The sequence below is a fragment of the Coturnix japonica genome, chromosome 8 (genome assembly GCF_054131305.1).
Source record: "Coturnix japonica strain WE chromosome 8, WE-NBRP24, whole genome shotgun sequence".
Taxonomy (NCBI): Eukaryota; Metazoa; Chordata; class Aves; order Galliformes; family Phasianidae; genus Coturnix; species Coturnix japonica.
The window spans coordinates 9,763,106-9,781,101 of record NC_140670.1 but is presented as its reverse complement, the minus strand read 5'-3'; the positions used below and the strand labels follow the sequence as shown (position 1 = coordinate 9,781,101).

At 38.2% G+C, this 17,996-nt stretch overlaps 1 protein-coding gene and 1 long non-coding RNA gene across 6 annotated transcripts in view; one reads left to right on the top strand and one right to left on the bottom strand.

The window, feature by feature from the left end:
* LOC107315680 (uncharacterized) overlaps positions 1 to 17,996 on the bottom strand; it is a 138,606-nt gene that overhangs the window by 7,792 nt on the left and 112,818 nt on the right. Inside the window, exon 6 of the long non-coding RNA XR_014948520.1 lies at positions 11,456 to 11,583. This is a non-coding gene — a long non-coding RNA (uncharacterized LOC107315680). The remainder of the gene's footprint in view (positions 1 to 11,455; positions 11,584 to 17,996) is intronic.
* CTNNA3 (catenin alpha 3) overlaps positions 1 to 17,996 on the top strand; it is a 376,683-nt gene that overhangs the window by 339,419 nt on the left and 19,268 nt on the right. The gene's annotated exons all lie outside the window — the stretch shown is intronic.

The window sequence follows — 17,996 nt, the reverse complement described above, 5'->3', positions numbered from 1 at the left end:
ATAAGAAGAGGGCAAAATGCCAGTTCTGAACCTAATGGGGGTTGAAGAGACCATGTGTCTACAGAAAAAGCATTACATTCCTATTCTCCCTGGTTCACCACCCAGTCACTGCCATAAAATGTGGCATTATATATTTATTATCATTAATATTTTACTAATATCATAATAATACCTATATTCCTGAAAGCCCTGAACAAACTGAATGCTGTTACATGTGCAGTTCAGTTTTGTGATGTATAAAAAATTCTCCCCCTCTCCCTCCATTGCTCGTATCAGAATATTTGTAGCATTTTGGGATGCTTTTAAAAGTCCACACACTCAACATTTGCACTGTAAGAAGATAAAACAACAAACTTTTATTTTAAACATAGTCATTTAAACAAAAATTAGCTAAAGTTGGAAGGATTTTTTTTTTTTTTTTCTCAGAATAAATTTTGTCCCAGCAGGATATTATGATGTTACTTTGTCTAATCCATCTATGTGGAAAAGTTGGTGAATATCTCTGCTTCCTATCTTGAAGTTAACTGACTAGACCTAGTTACATAAAAATATGTTTTAAGACAAATTAATTTTTAAGGCAAGAATAATTTAGATGTGTGTACATTCTTGCATCTGGTTTATCATATTTGTTTCGATGAACAGAATCGCTAGGATTTACTTGGTACAACATAGTGTATAAAACACATAATGTTTTACTGTTAGAACTAGTTACTATTTAAGCTACTCCAGTTTGTGCAATTGTATTGCTAAGATTTTGCAGTACATGCAGGATTAACTGACTGTCCTGCCAGAACTGCATGTATACTAAGGAGTAGCCTCAGGCAGTTGTTCCCCTCCAGTAGAAACATGGTCCTTCAGATATGTGATGAAGTGTCAAGATGTGTCAAGTTAAATTATACCACATAATGCAGAATCAGCTGGTATTGCTCATTCCTCCTGAATGTGAGAGCATCTAAAACGTATTTAAATCCAGCTTTCACAACTAACAGAGCATTTTGAAGGCAAAAATCCTGTATCTGTCATCCTTCTCCATCTCAAAAGATTTTGACTGAGCAAATTCTGTGCATGGTATTGTGACTTCATTCATATGATATTTATCTAGAGTGTGATAACTCACGTGATACTTCTTTCAGTGGTCTTGCAGATCAGTTAATTGTAAAGAGTTTCGGTTTTTCCTGAGGATGTATGCTAGCAAGTATTCAATTAAAAATAGCAGTGGCCTCGTTTTTTTGTTTTTTTTTTTTGAAGGCCTAATATAATTCTTAAAGGTACTGATTTTTTGAAGAACTAGACACTCATCTTCTGACAGTAACATTTTTGATAGAATTCCTGAGGAAAACGTCTAATTTTTTTGTTTTGTTTTACACAACTTCACTTTAGTTTGACTATCAGCTTGTGGAATGAAGTTGTTTGGGTTCATGTTTTTTTCTTTAAGCATACAGTTTTGCTGCATTATTGTCATAGAGGTATTACTCACTTCAGTTTTAGGAGTGTAGCAGTGATACATGTCAGGGACATTACCAGAAGACTTTCTGGCCTCATTCACCCCTCTGATTATTACCCTTTACTGATGGTTCCTTCTGGCAGTGATAAAGTTGCTGAGAGAAGCCTTGGGGCTATCAAATGGAGCTTCAGTGTATTGGGGTGTTTAGTGCATGGTGAAAGAGTAGAGGTGGTGTTCTCCTGTGTTCAGTGTCAGGGAGAGATACTGAGAGGAGGAGGAAGATCCATTTGATAAATACATGGCTGAGAGGCTGGTGCCATTGCAGGAATTTTGTTGTTTAGGGGTTTTCACAAGGTTCAGAGTAGTCTCCCTTGCTTTCTAACTTCCTTGAACCAAGGAGGCAAGGAGTCGAGGTGTAACTGAACCCACTGCTAGTCCCTTACTTGGTCAGTGGGTTATATCTAATAGGTTATATGTGCACAATTAAAGCCGTAATCTTAGAAAAGCTTACAAAGCTTAGTCTCTTACCAAATATCTGTAGTGGCAAGTAATCTCTTGACATCAAAATGCCTGGGATCTCTACAGGAGGTGTAATCTCAATGTTGTCCCTACTTGAGAGGAGATTGTATTGTGCAGTAGAGCTCAAGCGGCTGTTTGTCTCCACATTTTATCCTTATGTACTCGGTAAGGTAATTCATTCAGTCATGTCTGCTTACAGACTGCAGTTGTCCGTTTCATCCAAATTAGGCTCAAGTATAACACTGACCATCACTGTGGTTAGGTGGCCACACAGCCAAAGTTACCCTTTAGGCTACTGTGTTATCATGCTCTTCCAAATCCACTTTGAGCTTAATGTTATCATGACGGGACCATGACCTTGACGCTGCTCCTTGTCTGCTTATGTCAGACAAAGCCATGATGGCCACCTCTGGTACTGATTGCTTGAGCACGGATATGGGAAATTAGGGTCAGGCTGAGAGGATGGGAAAGCACACAATCACGGTCTGTAGTCAAAATGTTTCGATATCCAAGTTTCCTCCAAGTTGAACAGATTTATTTTTTCAGTAGCATGCATTATTAACATCAATAGTAGAGGTATTAGATAAACATGGGAAAGTATTGAGATATAATCTATTTTTATATACTGTTAGAAATTATAGTCAGAATTTGCTTTCAAACTGTGAAACAAGCAAGTGCCAAATAGAGTATGCAGCTAACGAGGAGGTTAGATGAGAATGCCAAATGTAATCTTCGCTGTTTTTCAGACTAACAAAGCATGTTAAACACTTAAACCAATACAGTGAAAAGCTAATGACCAAAATAATGAATTCAGCACTGCTTGCTTTCCTCTGCAATGTTATCATGATAATGCTGCAGCTAAACCACATGTAATTGTCTTCAGGAAACAATTTACCATTGCTCACACTTGGACCAGAGATGGTAAAGGAAATGGACAAACCAAAGCCCTATGTCAACATCAAAGTAGGAAATAGAGTAGTTCACATATACATGTTTGTGTGCATGTTGGCTTTGTTTTAAGTCTAAATTTTATGTTTCTGCTTCTTTTGCAGTCTCCTTCCTGTCTCATGTTATCTCATTGTTCCTTTAAGCACAACCTCCTGACACAGTTTCATTCTCACCTCTGCTGCAAAAAGCCACCTGCCTTCATTGTCAAAACCTTTTCTGCCATCTCTCCTACTGCTTCTGTTTCCAGTCAGCTCATAACATTCATAATACTGGCATATTCCTTTGCCACCTGCTAGATTTCTTTTTTAACAGGTTCTTTCTATACTCTACTGAAAAGCTCCTTATTCACCCTCATACCCTTCATGGAAACAGTCCATGTCATTGAGAGGTGGACAGTGGCAAGTATGTTAATTACCTGGGCTTCCTTCCTATTGAGCAGCCCAATCTTAACCTATTGTGCATTTGTTCCTACCAACTGATAGAAAAAACAGGGTCAGAAGGAAATTGTGGTAGCCATTCAGTCCAGCCCCTTCATAACAAACTATTAGATCAGCTTGCTCAGAGTAATGTCCAGTCAAGGCTGAAAATTCCTGAGACTGGAGATTCCATATTTTTCAGCCTCTCAGGGCAACACTGCAATATTTCACTGTTTAGTGTAAATAACTTCCCCCTTCATCTGATCTTAGATCTATAAAACTTGGTGTTTCTATGTAGTACAAATCTACAGTTTTTGCTGGCATGTTAAGGTTATACCTCCTGTATAAGTAAACAAATAGCAAGCACAGGACGAAGCAAAATTCTAATAGTAAATCTCTGAGTATCTCCAAGTATAACATAGCAAAATGTAACATAAAATAATGAGTAAGGCAGATATATTTGTCTGTGTACTCATCTTTGTAAAATCCACCCAGAACTAGAATAAGATGAACAATAAAGACAGAATACATAACAGCGTAATACAGCTTCAGCTTTAAGAACTGCTAGACTCAAATAGCAAAGTGAGTTCAGGACTGCTGAGTGTTAGGTCCTGCCAGCAGAGGCATAAGTCCAAAGCTACAGTGGTTTAGACAGTAATTTAACACCCTCCAAGCTAGTTTTCTTACTGAGGAAGCCTGTGGCAGGACAGATCTCTCTGTGGGTCACAGACCAAAGGACTACATCTGTATGAGCAGCATTAATCCAAGCACAAGGCTGAATGTAGTGCTCCCTCACACTCTGTGGGCATTCACCGTTTAGCAGGGATGGATAGAGGCAGCATTAGCTCTCTAACAAGGGGGAGTAGAGCACCCCAAATGTGCCAGGCACCCAGCATATCAAGCTTTATAGCTATCTGCTGTAACAGGCTTCATTGGATTTAGCCAGCAATCTGACTGGTTCTGCTCATTTTCCAGCAATGGTCATCTTCTACCTTCTACTTGAGGCAGCAAGGATTATATCCTGAAGTTATTAGGACACAGGCCAGACAGCCATCTGCTTCCTAAGAAAAGCCTGGACCTGAGGTTAGTGCCAGCAACTGCAGAGCTTCCACTGATCCACAGCATAGTCATACAGCATCTGAAAGTAGCAGGCAGCACAGGGTGCTCCTAGCATGATCCATCAGTGATCCTAGTCAAGTAGTGAGGCAGGTTTAAGGTCCATCTAAGAACTAAAGAAGTGGTCAGAGCACAACAAGAAGACAGGCTACTAGCAAGGTAGGTCCAACATCTCTCTGGGTTTAAAACTGGAAATACTGCTGGAGATCAGTAACTCAGATCAAGTCAGGGACAAAGGTGATAGATAGGAGTGTAAGCCAGAGCTTTAATAGAGCTTCTGAGCCAGTAGGTTATGGAGGAGGCCCCAGCTGAAACTGTGCAATCAGAACCATGACACTGCAGTTGAGAAGTGCTTTTTCTCCCCTTTTCCTTTTCTGTGTCCAAACTGTTGGATCAGGCAGTATCCAAACTGGAAATGATGTCATGATCACTGACACATTAGTTTGTTGTTCTTATTGTAATGTTCAGGGCTGTGACGGTTTTTGTGTAACATTATCCAGTTGGCACATCATCAAGCTTGTCTTTTGTACTTCCATGGCATGATGCAAGACTTGCTTGTCTGTTTATTTTGCTCAAGCTGTTGTTTGATAAAAATGCCAGGCAAAATCTCTTTGAGAAATACAGTAGTAGTCATTAAAAAAGACAGAGCATCTCTCCTAACTTTTCTCCTATACAATGTAGACCTATTTTTATGGAACTTATTTGCTATATTTTGCACGTGCTGTATATATTTCTTGCTATAACACCATATGTTCAGGTTCTTTCTGAATTAATCAGCAGAAATTAGAAGCTACACTTTTGGAAGGTTTCCAAGAAATAAAGAAAAACTTCTGCTATTACCAACCCCATCACTGGAAGCATAAGCACATCACTGAATTAATGTCGACCGCAAAGTTGACATAAAATATTACTTTCTCATTTTTGCTATACTCATTGCTGATTCAATGGAAAGTTCTGCCCACTCCTACAAGAGATCAGTCTTATCCAGAGTATGATGTATACCTGCATTTCCTTTGTCTGCTTATTGTCCAAGGATGAAAAGGGATGATTTATGCAGTTACTGTACTGTTGATCTGTCTGCTGTTGATGAAATACAAGCATAGAGTTTAAGTGTCAAAGCAGAGTTGGTGAAATTGACAGTACAGATATTACCCTCTGTGGGTAGATAAAAACCAACACTGGCTGTTCAAACTAAGAGGATCAATAGTAGTTGCACATTGTTCAGTGGAAAACAAACAGATTGGTGAGATGTTATTTGATAAAGTAAAAGGGAATGCTGTTGAAACTGTATAGACTTCGCAATGCCAGCCATGTTTCACAGGTTTACTTGTTGTTTAACAGGAAGTGATAAATCTAGACAACTCTAGACAGCTGCTTTGATTTTAGTGAGGTGGCAATCATGCAAATATTCAGGTGTTCATATTTTGATTAAAGACAGTGTCAGGTAGAAAGGACTTGAACTTTTAAAATGTTTTTCAGGGTATCTCTATAAGAGTTTTAAACATCTTTGAAGGAACAAGTCACATTTTCCAATGTGCTTACCCTAAAAAGCAAATTTTATAGGAGTACCCAGCTCTGTAACCAAATCAGATAGAGCTTCTCCAAATTGTGTGCCTGGATTTGGTTGTATATTGTCTTAGAAATAATTTGTAGGGTGAAGGGAGAAAATATGGTTAGAACATTCAATATCTGAACCTCGCCTTTCCCAACAATTGTTTTACTATTATTTTTCCCTCTTCCCCGAAATGGGTTACAGACTGTTTGTTGGACAGCACTAAAGTCACACTCATTGGTGTGCAGATGAAACCTTCCTTATTTCAGTGAGATAAAGCCTTCAGCTTCATAAAACCAATTCAGCTATATAATCTGTCCTCTTCACTGTACCAAAAGTTTACTTTCTTCTGCACAATCAGTCCATGACAAACAGCTGATTTTTTTAATGGTGAAGAATCAAACCCAGGATGAGGGTTTAGCCATCAGTAAAATACACTTCTTTCCAGAAACTGAGGACGACACCCATCCTTACTGTATTTTCTGTATGCTTCATTTTATCTTAGTACTGTTGTAGTTTATTTTCTTTTTTAATGTGTGTACTTGTGAGAAACGCTATTCAGAAATGCTCACCTTGGGAGCAAGCTGAACAGCAGAAACAGTATTCAATTGCTGTGTTTTTCTTCTAAAAATAGGACTGGATTCTGTCACAACTTTCTTTCAGTTAAACCAGGACCTTTGAGGTTAACACATATTCCTAGCCTAGTGGTAGTTTTGACACTTTTTTTCTTCAACAGCATTCAGCATGTTTAAATACATTCTCTGTTCAGTGCCTTCAGAGGATGCTGTTTTGGTACCCTTGGGGTTACAATTTTTTGTCTTTAAAATGATCCTGATAGTGGCATTTGTTTTCATAGTATATTTCGATTCTTATGTACTGCAGCTATTTGTGAAGGGCAGTGGATTGCTATGCTTCTGCGTCCCACTGAACTCTTGGCACTTCACACTTCAGGGCTGAAGGTATGTCCATGCCAAGCTGCTAGCCCACGCTCCTGACTGCTCTGATGCTTGCTGAGAGAAGGTTTCAGCTCTTAGTGTAAAGGTGGCATTTTTGTTGTCATGTCCTGTGTTTTGTGTAGGGACATACCATCCAGTTTGCTTGAAAGAAGGTTAAATGAGAAATGATGATTGCTTTCGAATGGACTGGATTGTAGTGCTAGAGTTTTTGTGAACTAGATGGCCACCAGTTGGTGTTCCACTGAGGCTGTGTTTACAGTATTATGTGAGCCAGTTGACTGCTTGAAGGTCAGTATCTGGAGATAAAGAGGATATGTGACTTCAGACTGAGTAAATATTTTAACAAGCATTTGGGATTATCCAAGTCATGTAACTGTAGTCTCATTTAAGCAGACACCCAACAAGAACAATGTCATTAATTCTTTACTGACAGATTGTATCTGGGTTGTTTACCTAGGTGTGTAGAAGATATGGAAGGTAGAAAACTCTACATCTGGGATCTCCATCATTGATTACAAGCTTAAGTTGAACGTATTTTTGGATATTTGTCTCAATTCTGAATTGTTAGGATCATCTGAGTTCCGCCCCCCCCTTAATATCAACCAATAGTAGAGCAAACACATCCAGTAGTTCTTTGTCACCTAAAATGGCAGAGGGAACACATAACATAGGTATAATCTGCACAGGTAAGAATTAGTGGAAGGCATCTCAAAGCTCAGGGGAACATCTTCCTTCCATGGTAAGATAATTGAAAAGCTGTTGTTTGAAGGTACCTGTCCTAGTTATATTTATTTTGTTATTATTGAGATCATCCCTACAACTGCGCCTGATTTACTCCCTTAAATGAAGCTAAGGTTGTCATTGAGGTTGTCATTAGATTAATGGAAGGTTCACATGTATTCAGCATACTGAGGAGCAAAATAAATATAGCAAAAACCTGTAAAATGGGATCCTTGGATAACTTCCTGAGTGTCACAATTTGATGATTATTTGGGGAAGGAGAAATTCAATTCCATGAGATGAGGAAATATGAGGAAATCTTACAGATGGCTGTGAAGAGCAGCAGATGGTTTATGAAGTCTGACCAATGTAGAGTATAGCTACCTATTTTAAACAATTTGTTCTGTATTGATTTTTTCCTTTTTATGTACATCACTGGCAGTGAAACAGACTGAACAGTGAGAGTGTATCAAAAGGAAATGTATTCAAGATACAGAGCAATGAAATAGGACTTAGAAGTAACTGCCTGCCCTAAAAAGAATGCTTTCCATGGGGCAATTGGATAGGGGCTGACGACTCGCGTTAGGGGTAAGGAGTTGTATCCCATGCTGTGATTAAAAGGCAGTTTAAATAGCTCCAGTATATCTTAGCTGTGCATTATCAGCTACAGCCAATTGAAAGGGAGGCCATGTTAGGTTTTGTTGCACTCAGTGTCTCAAAGTTGTAAAGAAAGATGCCCTTTCTGTAAAGAACAAAGATGGAACAAAGTCTAATACTCCTCCTTTAAGGGAGCTAAACACATTTTCATCTTCACATTCTCTGCAGTAAATGTTTCTTATGCAGCTCGAACTTCACTGCCTGATTAGGTTTTGTAGGTGGGAGGAAAATCATTCTTAAATCATAAGGATTGGTGACTTACTATTGTTCACTGTTGCAAGGACACAGACTGCATGTCCTTCTTCCTACGTGAGTGGTAAATAATAGGGCTTATACCCTGGTTTATTAGTTTTTCTGAGGGGAAGGTGACATTGTGAGTACACTGTCATGGGTGCTTACCACCCAGTGCATGGTATTCTGGGTTACTTGCACATAGATCAGTGCTGTGTCAGAGGAAGCAGAGGAACGTAGTCCTTGCTTTTCACCATTCAGAACAGCATCCCACATCCACCTTGATGACTTTGTCACCAGTTTTCTTGCTGTCCAGAAATGGGTCTGTCTCACCATCTTTACCTAAGGCTAAAGGGAAGCTGTATAAGCTAGTATCAAAAGTAAGAAAGTAGTTGACCTTTTATACTGATGCCTTGGGTTTCTGTTTAGCATTCAGCAGTAGTTCATTATCAGGTCTGTTCACGGGTTTTACCAGCTGTATTTTTCCATTGGCTGCATCACCTATGCAAAACTGCAGCATAGCTGCATCGCAGTAAGGGTGGAGAAGCCTCCTCTAATAGTATATGGGCCTGTGGTAATTACTAGACAAATGGTAATCCTTTGCTCAAAATAACTTTTCTTATTAGTTATTTTAATTAATTAATAATTGATAAAATTAATAATAATTGTATATATATATTTTATAAAGAGTTAAAAACAGGTCATATTTTGGACTTAATGTAGTCCTTTGAGGTTTTTATAGTGGAATAGCACCAGTGACAGATTCTTGCCAGTGACCAACTAGTGTCTTTCTCTCATCCTGCCACTTATCTCTCACTTCCATGTGGGTTCAAGAGAGCTTTCTCACTGATGTTTGATAAGTAGCATAGGGTTTAAGGCCTTCTGCTGTCTTCTTAGGCTCCAATAGCCAGTGCTGACAACTCACAATTTTACTAGAAATCTTTTGATGTATTTTATTTAATATCTTGGCACTTGTGTTATGTTATTGTAGGTGAAATTCTCCTCCAGTCATTTTAAAATAGGTTTCATGGCCATTGAGCAAATCCTGAAAATGTGACCCTGAAGGCTTAGAAACCATAAAGCAAACATAAAGAACTGTGGATTTATTATTTTAAATATCTTGATCTTTATTCCAGTTCTATTGTATTTTGGATCTTGTCTCCTGATACTGGAGTGCTTCAAGCAGACAGCAGAAAGATTTTATTTACACAGGTAGTATGCTACATTGTTAGCACAAGTATTTCTGAGCAATGAGGAGGGCTCATCTCAAAAGCAAGAGACTTGGGAGGATGGGAACATCCCAAACCTTTTCCTTCAGTGCTGTAGTCTTTTATGAATATGAAAGTCATCAACAGTACAAATGAGAGTTTGTTTGCTGACATATCTTTACAAGCAGGAAAAGTGTGAGTATCAAATTTATAGAGGAAGAGTACATAAAAAATAGTCTGTTTCTGAAGCTTTTTATTCATTGTGCATTTATTCTGAAAATCTGAGATTACTTTACATGGTGCTTTGAAGCTGGGTGCTTTTTCAATGGAATTCTAGTGTAGTCCTCAAGTTGCACGTAGCAAGGCATACAAAGGTCAGTTTTGCTAGAGCATGAGGAAGTGATATTTAGGAATTGGTCTTCCTGAGGACAACTGAAAGAACTGAGCTCAGTTATCTGTTCAGTGGTCACCAGCCTTACCACAGAACATATTCGCTCAAGAGATCACTCCCATAACAGAACACATTTTTATCTTTTAGAAGTTGTTTGTTCAAGTCTTTTCATACAGCATGCATATAAACAGCACTCCTTGTAGGAATTGCTGTGATGGAACTTGACATTCATTTTGATACAAAACTGAAAATTAATAGTGCATTTCTGAGGCTGTGGAGATGCGCAGATTATATGGAAATATTTTGGTAATTGGTTCAACATATAATCAAAAACTTGGACAGTATTTAGAAGATGAATTACTGAACCATTAGCAATCAAGGAATATGATTGAAGATCCATATTAATAAACATCTGTCACAGCGACACAGCAGATGTGCTAGGTGCATTTATAGCACAAAACATAAATTTTTGATGAGTACATTATTTTTTACTGCAAAGTGTGTTACTTTTATCTCCTGCTGTTTGTTTGATTTTGCAACAATGAAAGCATTAGTAAAAAAAAAAACCCCAAACAATGCAAGAACAGTATTAATTTAAATTCTAGAATATGATTCTACTAATTGAGCTACTTCTGAAAGATGAATTTTATTTTCTTCAATTGCTGTTCTGCAGCCTATCATGGCTGGTTTATTTGTCAGCATTTTGATATTGATAATTCTGATTTTGCTACTTCTCCAGGCTTAGTAACTGATGTTGATTTTATAATGTGCATTGTGGATACTATACCACTTCATGCCTGTCTTTTCTAAATGTCAATGTCAGAATCAGATATACAGAAGACAGCTGTAAATTGCCAGCAGGATCTGCTCCTGCAGATGCAGAAATGGTGACTTAGGACAGTCTTTGTACCTCGTACAGAGGATGCATGTAGTTTGGCTAATTAATAGTAGTGGATTATGCAGAGTAGTTGTGCAGGACCACAGACAAGCCAAGAGAGAGAGAACTGCCTTCTAACCATGCTGCGGAAATGGCGGTACCGCTGGAAGTAAGGTCATAGGTATGTCACCTCCTTTACTCCTGGAAACCATGTGGGAAGAAGTGCAGCTTCCCAGCAGCCATCTCAGCTCTGACAGTTTAGCGTGATGTTATGACATGGAATACCTTTGGAAAACAATAACATGTTTCTTTCAACACCCTGCCTGTGGGCTTCTATACAATCAAAAGATAAGGTCTGTGCTTAATTTTATTTATTTCTTTAAAAGTACAGAGTTGAACAAGGGAAATAAATGTACTTACCAACTTACAGCATTGTAGACGTAAAACAGCCATTTTAAATTCTCTGATTGACTTTTTAACCTCTACCTCCTGAGATTAACTTGGATTTTATTGGTATAACCTTCCTGCAAGACACATAAGGAAATAGTCTGGAAGAGAAAGGTTAAGAGAAAACAGACGTAGGTTACAACATTATTTTCAAAATGATTAATTTGTTTTCTCCACCAGAGAACTAGAAAGATAAACTTTGAAGAATCAAATGAATGTGTATTTCCATTTTTAAAAGTTGCAGCATAGCAAGGTGATTTTAGTAGACAGAATTGACTTATTTAAGTGGCAGCGTTACATGTCGGCACTAGAGTAATGCTTACATTCATATTTTCATTCATTAATAACCTTCAGATGCCTTTTTTTTCTGCTTCTGGGCTATAACACTTGCTTTTCCTCAACCATGTTACAGCTCTTCTTGAAAATTCAACACATGGCTTATGAGAGTGGGAAGCAGATGGGCCACTCTGCAGTGGGAGCCCTCAGAGAGAACTCTGACTGACTCAGCCATAATTCACCTCTGTGCTTTCAGATGCTACAGACCTAGAATGGTAGCACTGTTATGTCTGAAGCACACTCCATGTAGCCAAACACCTCCATGTTTACTCTTTCAGCTCACACAGGAGACAACCTGAAGTACCTCTTATGCAGACAAGTTCTTGGTACCCACAGGAGTGTCATGGGCCCTCCTGTAAAGGATGAGATTTAAAATCTCATTTTGCATTGCACAGTACAGGTCAGACTGCAAACTATGTTTATTAAAATGTATATTTACATATTTAAATGTTATCTGTTCAAAATCAAGCAGTTTCCACTTAAAGAAAGGCTTGGATTTAAATAAAATGACTAAAGCACAGAACCATCCTGTTGGATAGCTTCTTATGGTAACATTATGCACGTTAAAACCTCTGGATAATTTCTGTTTGTGACAGGGAAAATAGGAGAGTGATGAAGCAAATAGCCAACCTTTTGTGTAGTCAGAATTGTTAATGGGTGATTAAAAAGATATGCATCCAAATTAAAGCCCATGACTATTAATAAGATCTGCTGATCTTAGAAACTCAAAACCAAAAAGGTAGTGAGAGGAAGAAAGCATTCTTACCTATCTTAAGCATGCTTGCTTAAGATACCAGAATTCATGTGTGGTGGGGCAATAGTACCTTACATTGTACTGGTAATATCTGTGTGTATGGATGTGATAATCAGGGAGGCATATGCAGATATTTCTCATAGCACAAGGAAAAGGTGACTGTTGGATAGCTAACTGAGGGAACTCGCTTCAACACGTATAAAAATTTTCAGCTATAACTAAACAAAGTACAGTTAATTGAGCTCCATGGATGACATCCACTCAGTAATGACATCTTCATATTTATTCAGATCAGCTACATACACCATGCAACCCACTAATTTGTTACATTCTTATCTATTTTTAATAAATTACTATAGAAAGACAGTTGTGATCAAAGATGAAAATGACTTCATAGTGCTTCTCAAACCTAGTTGTTGCTATATTATTATTTTATTGGGGGATTTTAAAGAGTACTTAAATGTATTCTATATATCTGTATATATATTTCATATTTTTTAATATATACAAATTACACACACACGCATATATACAGGGTGACTGCATGGTATAGCTCCTCTGAAAAAATGTTAAGGTATCAATAAAATACTCCCTCTGTATTTTAATATTACCAGAATTTTGTCACCACAGTAATACAAGTGCATGGGTTTTTTTTGTTATGCAGTGACACAGTATGCCAGGGTCAGAACTGGCATGAAGAGGTGAGGTACACACTCTCTGGGGTGTGACTATTGGCTCTTCCAGGTGCTATCCAGGCATGATGCCACTTCAAAGTGGCCAAAGAGAAGGGAGAGGCAGGGTGATGGTCATCTGCCATCACAAAGCCTCAGTGTCTCTGGTGGCCCACTGACCAGAATCTTTGTTGCACAGCCATGGCACCCAAGGTCTAGAATACACCAGAGAGTTTTCATGATGTTCCGTGAAATTATCACAAGACTCAGTTTTGCTTTTTTTTTTCAGACCCAAATGTATGATTCTGTTATTGGTCTCAAATGGCAAAACAAAGAAAGAGCAACAAAAAGAAAGAAATGAATGGGTGCTTCTCAGAGTGAAGCATGCTAAATAATAGTTTTATTTATTTTGTAATGTTGCTAAAAGCAGAAGGGGCTTGGACTGAAAAAGATGACCTAGATAAGGAAATCACAATAGGAGATCAAGAGTGTAGCTCTTTGTAGAAGCATTGACTGGAGTGTAGTGCAGACAGAAGAATCTGCCTTTCCCAGTGCAGAGCAAAGAAAGAAATTGCAGGACTGACATAAAGGTGCATTGATAGGTAAGTTGCTGCAAATACAGTACTTTTCAATTCCCATTCTACTACCATGCTGGAATAAAGGATTTAATTACTACTGTGTCTTCTTATGCCAGCATTTATTTTCAGTGTTATTTTAGCCACAGTTGCATTATTGTTCTGCATAAGTCTGGGAAAGTAGAGAAGTACCAGTTGGCCTTCTGTTTAACTTGCAGGAAATGAACGGTTGGACTGGATGATCTTTTAGGTCTTTTCCAACCTTGGTGATTCTATGATTCTATGAAATGTCTGGATTCTTGAGCTGTTCTGTGTTCAAGGTCTTCTGCTTCATTGGTCGTAAATATTTCTTAAGCATTAGTGGTGTTGAATCCAGAGGGCTCATCTACCTCAGGTTCATCCAGAAAATGTAAGTCATTAGTTGCACTCCCTGAAACAGGAGGTAGTTGCTTTGATGGAACAGATGTCATTGACAGATATGCATGTTGTATTCAACGTCACCGTTTACTGATGGACCATGTAACCATATAATGCTGTTGTGCCATATAATCCACTGACTGCAATTGAAGGTTTTTAAAGGTTTTTCACAGAGCCTTACTTCACTGTAAAAATACATTTTAGGAAAGAAACCCAAAACTAATCTACTAGTTTGGTCTTTGCTAAGTTAAGTCATTCCTAGAATGTTGTGTTCTTTGTCAGACTTACCTACAGATAACTCATTACCGTACAAAGGAAAGTGTTGCCTTTCTTCTGTGCATATCATTTTGCCATTGCTTTATCTTCTGCAGCATTCTAGTGCCAATTCTTGATGCTTTTGTGATCAGCTAGAACTAAAAATTGTTTCTATTGTAACACTGCATAGGGACTGACACCTCACTTTTGTATCTGTTCATTTAATTATCCTATGTGAATGGACAGGCTCTCCTTTTGATAATTATAGCTATATTTTCTTCCACACTTCTTGAGATAATTGCAAGTCTGGCCTCCCAACCTATTTATATCCCCTTCCATATTACTGTCAAGTGCATTTACTGAGGTGAGTACAGTGAGCAGCAAGCCATTCAGCTTTGCTGGGAGGCAGAAGACTGTGATGGTGGAGCCTTTGAATATGAAGTTAGAGTGCAAGTTAAAGCTAAGGATTAAAGGAATATTTTTGATAATTGCTTTCCAGAGTGAAATTGCAGTGTAAAAGAAAAAAGAAAATAATGCCTGATCGTGATGCATGTTAGTCCTTGGGGTTAGTTTAGACAGTGCACAGGCATAGATGAAGTGACTGCAGACATACTGTTTATCGTGGCTTGGGGCAAGAAAGATTAGATTGTGTGACTTAGGTCTTTCTATCACTGTTTTCCTTGGTGTTACAGCAGTTAACAGATTCTAAGCTTGTTCTTTTGTTTATACTTTTCGAGAGACGTTTCTGTGAAGCTTTTTCTCTTCCATGACTTTGTTGAGATGCTCTCAACTCATTCCATTTGTACAGACACCAATTAAACTCCTAGTTAGACACAGCTAGACTTCACACTCTAATTATTTATGGGCTACTCCCAGTCTCCTCATTGGATAGAACAATTGATTTAAGTGATATAATAACAATCCATCACTACCTTGGGGGCATATAATTGCTCATAAATACAGTAATTTGTGTCTCAACTTTGTTTTCATAGCCCTAAATGTCTTATAAACTTAGCTAATACAGCTTTAGTGCTTGTAAATAGTAACATGTGAGGAAATAAATAGATCTTCCATGCAATAAATCAAATAATGGCATTTATAGTCTAGTATAAGTTCTGAATCCAAATGAAAAAAAAAAAAAAAAAAAGGGAGACAGGCCAATTTACAAATAAAAAATAATGAGCACCACAACCAAGAAATTAGAATTTCTCTCATAGAAGAGAGAAAAAAGATGAAAAACTTTGTAAAGGACAAAATTTATACTGCCATTGACCTGCAGATGGTTTATGATGTTGTCTTACTGCAACACCCTTGGGAGGTATGTTTTTTTTCATTTTCTCATTGCAATGCTTGGAACAGCCACAGGATCCATAGCAGGAACAACCACAGGGCTCATCATGAGGGCTGGAGAGCCATCAGGGTCTCTCATATTGCTTGGAGCAGCTGCAGAGCCTGTTGCAGGAACTGGAGCAGCTACAGGACCTACTGATGAAGTAGGAGGGTCTTTTGCATTGCCATCAGATCCAGAGGTACTTTTCTTCTCCTTGAGGATGCTTATTAGTGTTTAATAGTGCTTGGTAGGAACAGGTCAAGCCCCAGCATGCTGCAGTGATTTGTGCCCCTTTAGGAATGCCAGGCGATAGCGGACCTTTTGCAAATATTCTACTAGATCTTCAGGATTCTGCAGTTGTTCAGAGGTAAAGTTCCAAAGCACTTTGGGTGCCCGCTGCTCCAGCCACCTGCCCATGCCAACCCACACTCCCTGTCATTCAGAACTGTCCTACCTTGGGGCAGATCTCTGGGTGATATTCTTAAATAATTGTTAAATATTAAACATAACCTGAAAAACATTAATAACGTATAGCAATAGGAGCATGCTAGTTTGAACAATCCACAGATAGTAAGAATTCTCAAGAGCTATTGTAACTAGCTCTTGAGCTCTAGGGAAAGAAATAAAAGTGAAAGAGAAGCTGGAAGGTGTCCACCCCCATATTCTCCATAGCCATATTTGCCAAGAAGACAAATCAAAGAGTGTAATTAGTAAAAGTATCGATAATACAGTTTCCATAATCTAAAGGTGACTGCAATGCTGAATACACAATAAAAATCACTTTTCTCAGCTGCCAGGTTTACCATCATATAAGTAAAGGCCAAACAGCGTAGCAAAATAAAAACCTTAATACAACCCCTAGAGAGGACAAACAACACAGCAGGGAAAACAATCAGCAAGCAAGATGACTCTATGAGAGCTCCATAAAAAGGGAAAAAATTTACATTGTGACCAGCAATTATCAAACTACGTCAACACTAATATGGTCTGGTTATATCTACTATTATCTCTATCCCCCAAGCCCTGTGTTGGGTGCCAAATTACACGTTGTGGTTTAAGGCAGCAGGTAGCTGAGCACCACACAGTCATTCACTTACTTCCCCTTTCCCAACTAGCCCTCCCAAGCAGCGGAAGAAAGAGCAATGAACTCCCACCCCCTTCAAAAGTCCTTCCACGTGATGTCATATAGAGTATCCCTTTGGCCGGTTTAACTCAGCTGTCCTATTTTCCCTCTCAGCCTCTCACTGAGAATGGCTTTGTCTCTGTACAGCACTGCTTAGCAATATCTACCAAAATACAGCATCATACTACTCTAAAGAAAATCATTCCATCCAGCTGAAACTAAGACAGTTATGTGGGGAAGATTTTTTTATTTTTATTTTTCTCTAAGCATCTACTGTGGATGAATGTGCTAATGTTCTTATGCTTCTGCGTGGAGGTCTATACTGTCTATACTAACTTAGTTTTAGGTACTAGACTAGAACAATAATACTCTCACAGATTAGGCAGGGATAGTTCTGCATCTGGTGGACGGTGGTCTTGAACTACATCTGTAGAAGGTAAAGGACATTGATACAGTGGCTCAAGTGGGAACCAAGTGAAGTATTGGCAGAATACTAGAACGTTATATGGATGATGATGAAAGTGACTCCCAAAGCAAAGGTGTATTTGAATACTTCAAGCTTGACATACAGAAATGAAATGCAAGGAAATCTAAAACTAGAAAGAAGCTGTCTACAGACTAGGAATGAAAAAAATGAAGTGCTTTCATAGATTTTTTTGCATCTCTTCAGCATCTGGACCAAGGTAGTTAATCTGAGCAAAAACAAAATCAGTTGCTGCTGTTACTTACTTAGCACTCTCCCTGGTTCTTCAGCTGTACATTATAGTCACTTCTTGCAGTTTCACTGTTAACACTGGATTTTAACTTTACAGGATGGGTTCTAAACCACTAGTTTGTTTTCTTTGTATAGGTTCAGTATGCAATGTAAGTATTCCTTTGTACTACTAAGGATTAAAAGGTAGAAACAACTGTGAAAATTGCCTCAATAGGTTTTCCATGTGAAGAAAATATCTTTCTGTAGCAAAATAATACGCAACATATCTAGATCTGGGTTTTTCTAATTTTTTTTTCTAGGTGTAGACTTCAACAATTGAGAATAAGGAATTATAATTT